Source organism: Monodelphis domestica, chromosome 3 (genome assembly GCF_027887165.1).
Source record: "Monodelphis domestica isolate mMonDom1 chromosome 3, mMonDom1.pri, whole genome shotgun sequence".
NCBI classification, from domain to species: domain Eukaryota; kingdom Metazoa; phylum Chordata; class Mammalia; order Didelphimorphia; family Didelphidae; genus Monodelphis; species Monodelphis domestica.
Window position 1 is genome coordinate 492,926,374 of NC_077229.1, and position 14,128 is coordinate 492,940,501.

The 14,128-nt window shown below is 35.8% G+C and overlaps 1 protein-coding gene and 1 long non-coding RNA gene across 10 annotated transcripts in view; one reads left to right on the plus strand and one right to left on the minus strand.

Annotated features, from left to right (window-relative positions):
• Positions 1 to 6,782, plus strand: part of LOC130458530 (uncharacterized) — a 27,499-nt gene extending 20,717 nt beyond the window's left edge. Inside the window, exon 3 of the long non-coding RNA XR_008917932.1 lies at positions 6,629 to 6,782. This is a non-coding gene — a long non-coding RNA (uncharacterized LOC130458530). The remainder of the gene's footprint in view (positions 1 to 6,628) is intronic.
• Positions 1 to 14,128, minus strand: part of AP3B1 (adaptor related protein complex 3 subunit beta 1) — a 359,745-nt gene that overhangs the window by 39,114 nt on the left and 306,503 nt on the right. The window lies entirely within an intron of this gene.

A 14,128-nucleotide genomic window follows, 5' to 3' on the forward strand; every position in this document is an offset into this window, starting at 1 on the left:
AGTATAAACCTTGAAGAATTGAGGAGAGTAGCATTTTATATATTTAATGGCCATGAAAATAAAGATGAAGATAACAGTGACTTAGTGGAGACATTAAGAAAAGGAAAAAAAAGTATTAATGGAAAAAATTGAAAAAGAAAATGCAAATCATTGAGTGGCTACATCCCCTTTGCAGGAACCCACAAATCAGCCATTAATGTGTTACTTCTGTGGAAAAAGGGGTCACGTAATGATGGACTGTAGAAAGAGGAATCAGGAAAAATGAGTAGAAACTTTAGGAATAATAGTAATTTCAGAAATAATAACTTTAGAAATAATAACAATAATAGAAATGCATTTAGAAATAATCTAATGGAAGTCAATGATAACTCACAACAATATATATGATATGGGGCTCATACACGCTTTATTTAAAGTGAAAATCCCCCTCAATGAGGGGAACCCCAGAGAAATATCTAAAGACCTTTATGAAGGTGGCCCGCCTCCCTCCTTCCAATCCTCAGTGTCTCCTATCAAAAAAGGTAATGAAGGGAATTACCCCAGTAATAAATTCTTTAATTGAGCAAAAAAGTAACAATTCCATGCAAATACAAATAATACACCTATCTTACCTGTAGAAAAGTCAAAATTAGATGAAAATGGAAAATGTGTCTACTGATTTGTACAAGATTTAAAGGCTATAAATAATTGTATTAAAAAAAGACACAATGTGGTTCCAAGCCCATCTATGATTATCTCTTCTATTCCTAGCACAGCCACATATTTCACTGTGGTAGATCGATGCTAAGCATTTTTTTCCTATACAAATTCATGAAGATTCTAGAAATATATTTGCTTTCACCTGGAAAGGTTCCCAGTGGACCTGGTATTGGCTGCCCATAAGGGTTTGTGGACAGTCCTGTGTTGTTTTCATAATTTTAAAGTCATTATTTAGACAATATTAAATATCAGAATAACTGGTTGATACAATATGTAGATGATTTGCTCTTGGCCTCACCAAATGCCATATACCAAATGCAAGTTGTTGATTATTTTGATTAGTTTTTTAGCTGATTCTCTTATATTCTTTAAGTAGACCATATCATCCACAACGAGTGATAGCTTGGTCTACTCATCGCCAATTTTAATACATTCAATTTCTTTTTCTTCTCTAATTGCTACTGCTAGGGTTTCTAGTACAATGTTAAATAAGAGAGGAGATAATGGGCATCCTTGTTTAACTCCTGACCTTACTGGGAATGCATCTAGTTTATCCCCATTGCAGATGATGTTGGCTGATGGTTTTAAATAAATACTGTTTATTATCTGTAGGAAAGACCCTTCGATACATCCTACCTGGTGATAATGAATAGCCCTCGAGATCACTTGCTGGAGTCTTTTTGCTAATATTGTATTTAAGATTTTTGCATCTGTTCATTAAGGAGATTGGTCTATATTCTTTTTCTGTTTTTGACCTGCCTGGTTCTGGAATCAGTACCATATTTGTGTCTTAAAATGAATTTGGTAGAACTCCATCTTTGCTTATTCTGTGAAATAGTTTGTATAATATTGGGATTAGTTGTTCTTTGAATGTTTGATCAAATTCATTTGTAAATCCATCTGGTCCTGGGGACTTTTTTTTAGGGAGTTCTTTGATGGCTTGTTCAATTTCTTTTTCTGATATGGGGTTGTTTAGGTATTCTACTTCTTTGTTAGTCTAGGCAACTTATATTTTTGTAAATATTCACCCATGTCACCCAGATTGCAATATTTATTGCCATATAATTCGGCATAAAAATTTTTAAAGGTTGCCTTAATTTCCTCTTCATTAGAGGTGAGGGCTCCCTTTTCATCTTGGATACTGTCAATTTGGTTTTCTTCTTTCCTTTTTTTTAATTAGACTGACCGGTACTTTGTCTATTTTATTTGTCTTTTCAAAGTACCAGCTTCTAGTCTTATTTATTACATCAATAGTTCTTTCACTTTCAATTTTATTAATTTCTCCTTTGATTTTTAAGATTTCTAACTTAGTCTTCATCTGAGGATTTTTAATTCATTCACTTTCTAGTTTTTTAATTTGTATGCACAATTCATTGACCTCTGCCCTCCATAATTTGTTAATATAGGAACTCAAAAATATTAATTTTCCCCCTGAATACTGCTTTGGTTGCATTCCATAGACTTTGAAGGGATGTCTCATCATTGTCTTTCATCAATGAAATTCTTGTTTCTATGATTTGTTCTATAATCAATTTTGGAGAATTGTATTGCTTAATTTTCAATTAATTTTTGATTTGCCTCTCCATGTAACCTTACTAATTACTGCTTTCATTGCATTGTGGTATGAGAAGGTTGCATTTATTATTTCTGCTCTTTTGTACTTGTTTGCAATCTTTGTGAATGTACCATGTGCTGCTGAAAAGAATGTGTATTCCTTTTTGTTCCTATTTATTTTTCTCCACATATCTAATAACTCTAATTTTTGTAAGATTTCATTCACTTCTCTTACCTCTTTCTTAGTTATTTTTTTATTTGATTTATCTAGTTCTGATAGAGGAAGGTTCAGGTCTCCCACTAATAGTTTTCCTACCTATTTCATCCTTGAGCTCCATTAGCTTCTCCTTTAGAAATATGGATGTTATGCCATTTGGTGCTCACATGATGAGTACTGATTTTTCCTCATTGTCTATACTGCCTTTTATCAGGATGTAATTACCTTCCCTATCTCTTTTGACTAGATCTATTTTTACTTTGGATTTGTCAGATATCATGACTGCAACTCCTGCGTTCTTTTTATTCATTGATGCCCAATAGATTTGGCTCCATCCTCTTATTTTTGCCCTATATGTATCTACCTTCCTCCTGTGTGTTTCTTGTAGCCAGCATATGGTAGGGTTTTGGTTTCTAATCCACTCTGCTATTTGCTTGCATTTTATGGGTAATTCATTCAATTCACATTCAGACTTATGTTTACCAGCTGTGTATTTCCCAGCATTTGATTTTCACTCTTAGTTCTGCCCTTTCTTCTTTTACTATTTCCTTCTATACAACTGTTTTGTTTTTAATCTGCCCCCCTAATTCCCACCCTTATTTTACTTCCCTTTCTACCTCTTCTCACTTCTTATTCCCCTCTTATTTTCTTTACAATCTTTTTAAACTACCCACACCCTCTCCCTCCCTTGTATTGCTTCCCTCCCCACCAGTCAGCTTGTTACCCTTCTACTTCCCTATATGGCTTAAATCAATTCTCTGCCCCAATGTATTCAACGGTTTTCCCCACTTTGAGTCCATTTCAAAGCATGTAAGAATTAAGTATCTCCAACCTCTTTACCCTTCCAGTGTATTGATATTCTCCCCTCCTCCCGTCATTTGCTTCATTATGACATATAAATTTACCCCATTTTATTTCTTTTCCCATTTCTCTTGGTATTTACCTCTTTTTAAAACTCTAGTTGTGTGTGTATATATATATATATGTATAAATATATATTTATTCATACATATATCAATGTACATATTTATGTCTTTGCATTTCATCCTATACAGTTTGTCACTGTTCCCTCTAAGTATAATTATAGTAACAATTTTTACGAGATACCAATATCCTCTTTTCTTGTAGGGATACATATCTTTTTAATTTCAGGTCCATTAAGAAAAGTTTGTTTATTGTTTTTTTGTCCCCCCCCCCCCCTTCTTAATTACTTTTCATGATTCTCTAGAGTTCTGTGTTTGGGCATCAAATTTTCTGTTCAGGTCTGGTCTTTTCTTTCTTTTTTTTTTTTAAATCCTTACCTTCCATCTTGGAGTCAATATTGTGTATTGGCTCCAAGGCAGAAGAGTGGTAAGGGCTAGGCAATGGGGGTCAAGTGATTTGCCCAGGGTCACCCAACTGGGAAGTGTCTGAGGTCAGATTTGAACCTAGGACCTCCCGTCTCTAGGCCTAGCTCTCAACACACTGAGCTACCCAGCTGCCCACATGGTCTGGTCTTTTCTTTACAAATGCTTGGAATTCTTCTTTTTTATTGAATGACCACACTTTCCTCTGTAAGAATATAGTCAATTTTGCTGGGTAGTTGATTCTTGGGTGTAGACCTAGTTTCCTTGCTTTCTGGAATATCATATTCCATGCCTTTCGATCCTTCAGTGTAGATGCAGCCAGATCATATATTATCCTCACTGTAGTTCCATGGTATCTGAATGACTTCCTCTTAGTAGCTTGTAATATTATTTTCCTTGGTCTGATAGTTCCTGAATTTGGCAATAACATTCCCGGGTGTTGTCAGTTGGGGATTAAGTTCAGGAGGTGATCTGTGGATTCTTTCAATCTCTACTTTTCTGTCTTGTTCTACAATATTTGGGCAATTTTCTTGGATAATTTCCTATAGAATGATATCCAGACTTTTTCTTTTGTCATGGTCTTCTCGTAGATCAATAATTCTTAAGTTGTCTCTCCTGGAACAATTTTCTAGATCTTCTGTTTTGTGAATGAGATGTTTCATATTCATGATACTATTTTCTTGTTTTACTTCAAGTGCTTCTGTTTCTAGATGACTTATCTTGCTTTTTAAGTTCTTTTCCCGGTTGACTTCAGCCTCTCTTAATTGTGTTTTGAATTGTATTTTGAGTTCTTCCAAAGCCTGTGTCCAATTCACTGGAGTTTCTGTGTTTTTGCTTGATGTTCCTTGATCCTCCTCTGTTACATTTGCTCTTTGTTCATTGCCTGGATAGAAGTTGTTGATTATAATTTCCTTTTTTGTTTCTGTTGTTTGCTCATATTTGCCCCTTTCCCCCCTCCCTCCCCTGTAGTTGCCTGCGCTCTTACTCCCCTCATTGTGTGCTGGATGTGTGGGTTTGGGCTTTTCTGTCAGCCTTCACCCTTGGAGCTTAGCAATTCTCTCAGAGCAGTCTATAGGGGATGGGTGTTGGAGCTTGAGCTTCCTGGCCCTCAGAATGCTTGATGAGATTAAGTCCAGCTGAGTTAAACTTGCAGAGCTAAATGTGCCTGAAGGACAAAACCTCGGGAAGGGAGGGAGGGGATATGGAGTGTCTCCGCTACTGTGACTAGGCTGCATCCCATGTGTAATGGAGTATGAGTGCCATCTGAAGGGTTACAACTCCCTAGAAGTTTTTATCACCAAATATGTCAATCCACTCATAAAAACAGTTATTTTGGAACCTAAGGGTTTGTAGACTCTGCTAAAAGAGTATGGATAGATCCTGGCCATACCATAGCCTCTAAAATGTGTGCAGAGTGGTCCATTTGTCAAGCATATAACCAGCTTTTCATGGAAACGATTTCATCTACAAATTGATTTTATTACAATGACAAAGGCTAGACATTATGAATTTTGTCTAGTCATAGTAGACCAGCTGACCACAAGTGTTTCCACTGAGCCACAGGGACTTTTGTTGCCAAGTGCTCTTAAAAAAAATTATACCTCATTTTGACCTGCCAACATGTTTTGATTCAGACAGGGGAACTCATTTTACTGATTCAGTTTTGTCTCAAATTTATTCTTATTTGGAATCATTCCAAAATTCCATGTACTGTATTATCCCCAGAGCTCAGGGCAAGATGAAAGAATGAATAGAGAGCTTAAGACCACAAGTGGAAAATTGTGCACTGAGGCTCCTTTAAAATAGCCTGAAGCTCTCCCTCTAGCTCTGTTTTATCTTCCAATTAGGCCCAGGGTAGATGTATACATCTTACCATTTGAAATAGTTTTTGAACATTCTCCTATACAGGCTAAGCCTTTTCCCCCTGCATATATATCATTGCTAGGAGGGGATATGTCTATTGCTTCTTATATACAAGATCTGCAGATGAAATGAAGAAAACTTTAAGAATCTGGAGAAGTAGTACAGACAGGACCTATAGACTTTTCCCTTCATGATCTAAACCCAGGAGAAAAGTATACAAAAAGAACCTCCAGCTTAGAGGAGCAACTCAACTGGCCTCAGAAGGTCCATTTCAGGTACTGTTAAACACTCCAACAGCTATTAAAATTGGAGAAAAGACCTCATGGATATATTGCTCACATGTAAAATGAGTACCTTCCATTGAAAATGATTGACTGCGTCCTATCACATGCATTGGAGATGAAACTACAGAGACAACTGGACACTATTTTAACTGGCATTGAACTCCTGATTTTTTTTTTTAAATAGGATATTAGATTTTTTCATATACTTGAAGCACATAATACCAGGGTTAATAATTGTTTTTATTTTGCAATAGAATGAGTTTAGACATTTATTAGCCAATGGGTAAATGTATAATTTATATTATATTACAGAATTTATATTTTGCTTTAAATATGTGTACTGGTATGTATTCTGTTTAGAAATGGTTATTATTATACTTTTATAAACTATAGAGAAATGTAAAAGAACATAAAAACATGTTCTTTCTGATGTATTTTTGGTGCCATAAAAGTTAAGGATTACAAATTTGATTCACACATTATTCATACACCCCATAATATATCCTGAGTTGATCTAAGTGTTGGGCAACATCTGCTTCAGGGAGGATTGGATTTTATTGTATTTTTGGATTGTATTATTTTGATTTGTATTATTTGTAATGATAAATTATAGCATGTAAAATTGCATTATTTTTAATTTGGGGTTTGTGTTCTGTAAAATCCAGGATTTGAGAAACTGCAGGAAAAGAAGCTCACTTATTCCCTGAATCAAGGAAAATGAACAGTTTTAAGGAAACACCATAAAGACACCTACACTGAATCAGAAGATCTGGAATAAAATGTTGGAAGTATTAATTAAAATGAAGGGGGTTGAATTCATTTAATGAATGTAAATGTCTATACCAAAAGGGATTGCTCCTTGATTGGCTTTTTGTCAATGTGTATTCCTATCATTGGTTTTCTTTTCTTCTTTTTATTTCCCTCTTATCTCTAAACATATAAGTATAAGTTAGTTATTTTTAAATGATTCATTGGGGAGACGCGTCTCCAAATGAATCACAGGGTGGATTGTAAAAGGGAATTCTTTATTCCTGTTTTAATTTACTAGGGGACCTAGTAGTCCTTTTACTTTAGAAATGAGTAGGGATAAACCAGCCTACAATAACAGGAAGGAGAAACCAGAGAGACAGGAAATGAGGTTAAAAAAAGGATATAAAAGGGGCCAGAGTGAGTTGTTGAGGATCAGTTGCTTGGAGTTAGGTGCTGGGAGTTGAAGCACAGTTAGGAGTTGGTTGGCTGGGAGTTGCTGAGGAGAAATCTTGACACACTTGATTAGGGCAGATCTTAGGCAAAATACTAAATTGGATTCAGTCTTGGATTGGGCTGGATTGGGTTGGAACTTTGTGGGGTGGTTGTTATTAATCAGTTGGATTTTTCTCTATAAGTAGTTATAAGCAATTATAGATTGTTATAGGTAGTTATAGCTAATTTTAGGAGTTAGGCAATCTCTCTATCTCGTTCCTAGATTTCTTATATACCTCTTTTCCTATATTAAAATTTGTTAAAAGGAGTTCTCTTATTTTTGTCAAAACACATAATTTAACCCTTATTGTCTGGATGTAGAATCAGGGAGCAAAGAACACGCAAACCCCTTTTCTTAGCCTGGCATGTCAGGGATATAAAAAGAGAACCCAGCACTAGGCAGTCAGGGTTACTTAAAGACTTGTTGCACATATTCATGCAAGAATAAATGAATTTAAGTACCCCAAATAGCTTATTTTTTATAGAAGCAATAGACCAACTAGAGATGAGAATAGAGAAGTAAATATTGGTTGTTATTTTTTTTAATTCATCAAGTGGGGTATGAATAATAAGACTTAGAGCACCAATCTATGAATCAATCAAATATCTATTAAATGTCAGGCATTATTCGAGGGGGTACAAATACAAATGTGAGATGAGTCTTTACCCTCAAGAAGCTAATGTTCTACTAATGGTAAACATAGCTAAGTAAATACAGCCTATATACAAAATAAATATACAGTGATCACAGGAGATTGCTAACAACGAGGAGATATAGGAATCTTGGCTTATCCCAATTGCTATTCCTTTTTGGAAATTCCTTTGTTTTAACTTTTAAAAATATATGTTTTTCACTTATCACGCTACTTAACCTCCAACAGATTCAGTTTCCTCCTCCAGAAAACTGTAGGTATATTGTCCAAAGTCAAACACAAATAAGAGAATAGTCATTTTCAATCTAGTGCTTTTTAAGTTATATTGTTCTGGACTTGAATAAATTACATTTTCCTTCCCTGGTAAAGTACATTTCTTCAAAAACATTCTCTTAATGGTATTTACTTCACAAAATCAGGACTACTTATTAGGATATAGAGATAGGGATGGGAACTGGATCTGTGGTATTACTGACAGAAGAAGGAACCACCTAGGGGGAGAGCAATGTCTCTACCAATATAGGTTGGCAACTTCTCAGTAACATCTGCTTTTTGAGAGGTACCTAAAGGATCAAGAGATGAAATGACTTATTCAGGGTCACTCAGCCAGTGTTTCAGAATAAGATCCTGAACCCAGGTCTTCTGACTTATGAGAAAATCTCTCTTAACATTAAGACATATCCCAGTATTTGCTACAAGGACACAATATGTGAAGTCCTTAACATTTGACTGTCTACTAGTCCCACCTAAACTTGGATTATTAAGTACTTTAAAGGTCTATTGTTCAGTCTGAAATGGGTGAGTCTGGGACTTCTCAGGGGACAGGGGCAAACTTGGGGTTCCCCAAAACCCAGCTGAAAAATTAATAAAGAAAGCATCAAAAATTTGTGTTCAATCTTAATATGGATTGTGCTACTATAGTTCTTGAAACTGTGCTTAGTTTGGTAATTGCAGGCTCTCTAAAATAAAAACCTTCCCCTAAGAGTTAACAGAACAAGAAATATCTAGCAACAATAAGATAACCCACTACAAATCTTTACACAGCATATGTTTAAATAATAAAAAGTCATTTGTGTACCTTTGGATGGTTTATGAAAATAACCAATCAATTCTGCAGACACAACATTATTTCTAAAGGAAATCTATGTGACTCATGATGCCTGTAGATACACAGAGACAAACCACACATATTTTATCAGTTTATTACAGTAAGCAAATAAGCGTGGAATGAGAGTGCACATAACTGTCTACTTAGCGCTTACTGAAACATTTATAAGAGCTGTTATCTCCCTAATAACAGACAGACAGCGTGCAATTTTAGAGAGGAGAAAAGCTTCATATTTTTTAACACTTCACTAAAAAGTAACTGAAGAGTGTAAAATGAAAAATACTCTGTGCAGTTAGCTGGTAATGGACCATATTATCAACTCAAGTTAGATTTATAGGATACAAACTAGTCACTAATAGTTATTTTATGACATAGCATGTCTGATTTTTTTTAGATTATTAAGATTAAAGTTATAAAACTTTTTTGAATATAGCTATTCAAAATGACTGAATTATAAAATTTTAAATGAGAATTGAAAAAATAAAATATGTAATATCAAAGCAGCTCCTTAAGAATAAAGCTTATTCAACATTACCATTAACATCTAAAGGAAGGTATTTTTATATATAGCTTTCTATAAATAATGGCATTAATTTATTTTATCCTCTAAATATTAGCAATTTTATTATTATTTGCTAGTTAATGGCATTTATTGACAATAATTTCATATATTCTGGCTTCCAAATTTCAAAATTTTCAAAATATTGCAGGATAAAGAAATTCCTATTTGACTTATTTTATATCTGGAATCTGTTTAGGTTTGTGATTTATAAAAATGAACAAATGTCAACCAGATTATAAATAGGGATATGTTCTCATCTTTACATGAACGGCTCTAACTAAACACAATGGTACACCATGTCTCAATTTATAAGACCTGTAACTCTTCTCACAGCAAATGTGGAGAGTAGGCCTCTATTCCCTCTTCAATACCCCATCATCATCAGTCTATGTAATAAAGGATTCAAAAATGGACCCCACTGGTTCTATCCTCAAATGTAAAGATGCAGTTAGACCAAGAATCAAACAATTTGAATTTCCTATCTACTGTTTAAAACAATTGAGTGTAGAGGAAGGTTCAGTGAGAATGGATTTGGAATCCTTGATTTTAATCTCCATCATTTACTAACTGTATAAGCTTAGTAAGTCACTTAACCTCTCAGGTCAAAAAAAAGGGGTTAGATGAAATGGCTTCTTAAGTTCACTTTAGCTCTAACATTCTGTAATAATATAATTATAGCTTTCTTATTAAGGTGTGAGGCACTAGAGGAGATTCAAAGTTTAAGAAAAATGGCTTCCACCCTCATGCAACACAGAATTTAGCAGAGGAGGAAGTCACAAAATTAAGCACACTATGGAGGCATAATGGTGCAATGGAAGGAGACTGCATTTAGAGTGCAAGGGCTTAGGTTCAATTTCCATCTTTGTTTCTTACTACATATGACAGGAGGTCAGTTATAACTTTTCTAGGTTTCCATTTGCCTTATTTGAAAATGAGGGGGATGGACTAGATGTCCTCTGAGGTGCCATCCAGTTCTGTCTCAGATTCTGTGACCTTGGGGGTCACTTGGTCCAATACACAAAAGGAATCCTTATTACACATCAACAAGTAGTCAGCTAGCCTATGCTTAAAGACCAGCAAGGACGGGAAATTTGAAATTCTCAAGGCATAGCACTCCACGTTTGGACAACATTTGCAGTGTGTCTGCAATTCCCACACACATTGTGTTTGTCTTTTGGGGTTAAACAGAACAAGCCTACTTTAAGAGTCTTTCAGCCAAGTAGGACCTAGCTATCTCCCTCCTCCCTTCACCTGCTACCCTTCCTCAAAGTCTGGTCTAAAATAGCCCCATTTCCTTCAACTTATCAACCTAGGTCAGCGATGGCAAACCTTTTAGAGATTGAGTGCTGGGCACTGCCCCCATCCTCACCCCCACACCTCAAATGCTAGGTATGCTAGGGGTCCACTCTCCCCTTACCCTACACAAGGGAGGGAGGAAGCACTCCCATTGGGCTGCTGGGCAGAGGGGTGGGGGATGGGAAAAATGTCATCAGACTTCTTGGAGAGGGGGAGAGGAGCATCTCCCCCTCAGTCCCTCTGCCTTTATTTTAATGAACATGGGAGAAGAGGCCTGATCAGCTCACAGAGTGCTCTGTGAGCCATGTTTGACACCTGTGCCATCACTGACCTTGGCAGGACATGGCTTCAAAGCCTTTTACAACCCTGACAGCCCTCCTATGAATACTCTCCAGTTTATCACATCCTTCTTAAACTGTGATGATCAAAACTGACTGCAATATTCCAGACAAACTCTGATGAGGGCAGAGGACAAAATGAAACTATTCCTAGATATATTGTACTATTCCTAGAAATTATGCCTCTATTCAGCTTTTTTTGGCTGCTGTGCCATCCTACTGACTTGCATCAAACTTGTAGCCAGTAGATCTTTTTCAGAACAACTGCTATCTGTTCAAGCTTCCATTCCCCAGTCTCTATACCTGTTATTTTTTGGACCGAAGTGTAAGACTTTACATTTATTTTTACTGAATTTCATCTTAAAAACCTTACTTTCTTAGAATTGATACTAAGTATGAGCTCTAAAGCAGAAGAGTAATAAGTTCTAGGCTCTTGGGGTTAAGTGACTTGCCCAAGGTCATAAAGCTAGGAAATGTCTAAGGCTAAATTTGAAGCCAGGACTTCCAATCTCCAGGTTTGGGTCTCTACTGAATTTTATCTAATCAGATTTGCCCAAAAGCTCTAACCTGTCAAGATCTGTTCAGATCCTGACTGTCATATGGTATCACAGTCCTCTGTCATTTGAAAATTATAGCCTTTGAAAAGTCCCTTCTAGATTCAAATCTGTAACCTTAAAATATGTGCAAAGGTACAAAATGTATTTATAGGAGTCAGGTTTGCATGGGAACTTCCAACAAGTTATTTATTCTATTACATGCAAGACCCAGCATGAGACCCAGGAGATACACATCTCTTGCCTCTTTCTTATTTTTTGGTTTTATTTATCTAGATTTGATAGATGAAGGTTTAGTCTCCCACTAGTATGGTTTTACTATCTAATTCATCCTTGAGCTCCACTAGTTTCTCCTTTAGAAATTTGGATGCTATACCATTTGGTGCATACATGTTGAGTACTGATATTTCCTCATTGTCTATACTGCCTTTTATCAGGATGTAATTACCTTCCTTATCTCTTTTAAATAGATCTATTTTAACTTTGGCTTTGTCAGATATCATGATTGAGACTCTTGCCTTCTTTTTCTCAGTTGGTGCCCAATAGATTTTGCTCCAGTCTTTTACTTTTACCCTGTGTTTGTGAATATCTACCTCACCTGTGTTTCTTGTAGACCACATATGCTAAGATTTTGGTTTCTAATCTACTTTGCTATTTGCTTCTGTTGTATGAATGAATTCACATTCACATTCAGATTATCATCTGTGTGTTCCCCAACATTTTGATTTCCTCTCCTAGTCCTGCCCTTTCTTCTTTTACTATTTCCCAATATACCAGTTTTTTCTTTTTTATCAGCTCCCCTAATCCCCATCCTTATTTTACTTCCCCTTCTCCCCTGCTTCCTCCTTATTCCCTTCTTTAGGGTCTTTTTAAACTACCCCCAACACTCTCTGTCCTTTGTATTGCTTCCCTCCCCACCAGTCCGTTTGTTACCCATCTATCTCTCTCTATAGGGCATGAATCAATTCTCTGCCCCAATGGATCTGATTGTTCTTCCCTCTTTGAGTGAATTTCAATACACATAAGTATTACGTATTTCCTGTCTTCAACCTCTTTACCCTTGAAGTGTATTAGTCTTCTCCCCTGCTTCCGCCATGTGCTTATTTATAAAATATAAATTTACCCATTTTTCTTAGTATTTTCCTCTTTTTTAACCTCAGTTATATATATATATAAATAAAAATAAACATTTCATCCTATACAGTTTGTCATTGTTTCCTTTAAGTATACTTCATCTAGCTACCCAGGTGATAATAACAATTTTTAAGTTACCAATATCATCTTTTCTTATAGGAATATAAATCATTTGAACTTATTGGGTAACTTTAAAAAAGTTTTTGGGGTCCCCCCTCCATTCTTAATTATCTTTTGGTGATTCTCTTGAATTCTGTTTTTGAGTATCAAATTTTTTGTTTAAATCCTTGTTTAAGGATTTTGTTTAAGTGCTTGGAAGTCTTCTATTTTATTAAATGATGGTACTTTCCCCTGCAAGAATATAGTCAGTTTTTTTTTTTTTTTAAATAAACCCTTACCTTCCGTCTTGGAGTCAATACTGTGTATTGGCTCCAAGGCAGAAGAGTGGTAAAGGCTAGGCAATGGGGCTCAAGTGACTTGCCCAGGGTCACACAGCTGGGAAGTGACTGAGGCCGGATTTGAACCTAGGACCTCCCATCTCTAGGCTTGGCTCTCAATCCACTGAACTACCCAGTTGCCCCCTAAGAATATAGTCAGTTTTGCTGGGTAGTTGATTCTTAGTTATAGACCCAGTTCCTTTGCTTTCTGGATGATCATATTCAATGCCTTCCAATCCTTCAGTGTAGATGCAGTCAGATCCTGTGTTATCCTAACTATGGTTCCATGGTATCTGAATGACTTCTTAGCAGTGTGTAATATTTTTACCTTGGTCTGGAAGTTCTTGAATTTGGCTAAAACATTCCTGGGCATTATCAGTTGGGAATTAAATGCAGGAGGTGATCTGTGGATTCTTTCAATCTCTACTTTTTCCTCTTTTTCAAGAAGGTTGGGGCAGTTTTCTTGGATTATTTCCTGTAGAATTATGTCCAGGATTTTTCTTTTATCATGCTCTTCTGGTAGTCCAATAATTCTTAAATGATCTCTCCTGGATCTATTTTTATTTTCCTCAATTTTTTCATTCTTTTGATTTTGTTTAATAGACTTGCTGCCTTGTAAAGTCATTTGCTTCTAGTTGTTGGATTCTAATTTTTAAAGACCGAATTTCATTCCTGACTTTTTGGTCATCCTTCTCCTTCTGGTCTGCCTTTTTTTTTTAAAGGTCATCTTTCACTGTTGTTGCCTCATTTTCAAGTTCATCAATTCTGGCTTTCAAGATAATATTTTCTATTCCCAGATGACTTATTTTGCTTTTTAAGTTCTTTTCCCAATTGTCTTCAG